Source organism: Odontomachus brunneus, unplaced genomic scaffold, assembly GCF_010583005.1.
Source record: "Odontomachus brunneus isolate Ranch 3 - 2012 unplaced genomic scaffold, Obru_v1 Obru_scaffold_014, whole genome shotgun sequence".
Taxonomy (NCBI): Eukaryota; Metazoa; Arthropoda; class Insecta; order Hymenoptera; family Formicidae; genus Odontomachus; species Odontomachus brunneus.
Genome location: NW_022639464.1, coordinates 1,911,667 through 1,911,879, shown reverse-complemented (window position 1 = coordinate 1,911,879; position 213 = coordinate 1,911,667).

The following is a 213-nucleotide window of genomic DNA, read 5'->3' as shown; positions in this document are numbered from 1 at the left end:
TGTAGCTGGTGCGTATATCGAAATTCCGCGATCGGGTGTCGCACAGGAGGATGCGATGAAGAAACGGGGTGAAAAGGATGCGTACCGCCGAAAAATTTGTGAGCCGCTGTAAAATGCGTGATCAGCCACAAAGATGAGGAAAATAATGGCTTGGGGAAATAATGGCTTTACACAAGCCTAGTTTAATATTTATCACCTTTAAAATTTATCCAT